The sequence below is a fragment of the Echinops telfairi genome, unplaced genomic scaffold (genome assembly GCF_000313985.2).
Source record: "Echinops telfairi isolate 266 unplaced genomic scaffold, ASM31398v2 ScPeMD7_18;HRSCAF=68, whole genome shotgun sequence".
NCBI classification, from domain to species: domain Eukaryota; kingdom Metazoa; phylum Chordata; class Mammalia; order Afrosoricida; family Tenrecidae; genus Echinops; species Echinops telfairi.
This window is the reverse complement of record NW_022103915.1, coordinates 42,065,778-42,067,046: the sequence shown is the minus strand read 5'-3', so window position 1 is coordinate 42,067,046 and position 1,269 is coordinate 42,065,778. Positions and strand designations below refer to the sequence as shown.

The 1,269-nt window shown below is 45.2% G+C and overlaps 1 protein-coding gene across 1 annotated transcript in view; it reads left to right on the top strand.

Moving 5' to 3' along the window:
* The window catches only part of LOC123521400 (nesprin-2-like), a 100,312-nt gene that overhangs the window by 51,441 nt on the left and 47,602 nt on the right, over nt 1-1,269 (top strand). The gene's annotated exons all lie outside the window — the stretch shown is intronic.

The following is a 1,269-nucleotide window of genomic DNA, read 5'->3' as shown; positions in this document are numbered from 1 at the left end:
CATCCTTGTGACCAGCAGTCTAGTGCTTGAACCTCAGAACCACCAAACTAAAACTAAATCACTGCTATCATGTTAATTTCCACTCAGATGACCCTACACGGCAGGGTAGAACTGCCCCTGTGGGTTTCTAAGACTCTTTATAGACATTGAAAGCCACAGCTTTCTCCCAAGGAGCAGTGAGTGGTTTTGAACTACTGACCTTGTGGATAGGAGCCCAGTATGTAATCACTGTGCCTCTGGGGATTACCAAGGCTCCTTAATTCTAGGACTGCCCAACCGATTGCTGTTGAGTGTATGCTGACTCATAGTGCACTCCAGGGCAGGGTACCTGTGCACGCCACTGGGTTTGCGAGATATAGGTCTTTGTGGGGGCAGACAGCCTTAGCTTTCTCTCCTGGAATGGTTGGTAGAATCAAATGCCTGACTTTGTGGTTAGCAGCCCAAGGCTTAACCCTCTGTGCCACCAGGACTACTTCCTCACGCTCCTTGCCACTGAGTCATAGTGGCCTTACAGGATGGTAGAACTGCACCTGTGTTTCTGAGGCTGCAAATCTTTACTGGAGCAGAAAGCCCCGTCTTTCTCCCATAGAGTAACTGGTGGGTTTGAACCACCAACCTTGTAGCTAGCAGCACAACACATCACCCACTGTGCCCTCAAGGCTGCTTACTGCCCTTCTTAATTCTTCATATGCATATAAATCACCCAGAGATAAAAAAAAAATTAGATCCTGATTTTGTGCATCTGGGGCGGGGCCTGAGATTCTGCATTTCGGACAAGCACTCAGGGATGCTCCGGCACTTGGACTGCTTTGAGCACCTTGCATCGGTAACCCTCCGTTTCCCTCTGAGGAACAGGATTCTACAGTAGGGGGTGCCCTGGCCAGCTGATTTTGTAAAGATATTTTGTCCATTGGGCAAGTTTTGTTCTCACGGGTCTTTGATTTTTTTATGAATTGCAGATTCAGGTTGCTCAGAAAGAAGGCTTTAGAAAGGTTTTCATTATAGGAAAGCATCAAATTAAGGCTTACTTGATATGTTGACAACATAAAATGAAAGTACTGTCAATAGTTATAGATTATGTTTTAGGTCCTATTTATTGAACCGATGACTCAAACAAATATTTTATATACATGAAAACCACCCGCACAAATGGCTTGATATATTACGTTTTTGAGACGAGGATAGTGTTGTCTGAAGTCTGTTCAAAAGACTTGTGATGAGTGGACTCAAGCTCAGTTCGTCGTCAACACGCACATTCCTTCATGCGGT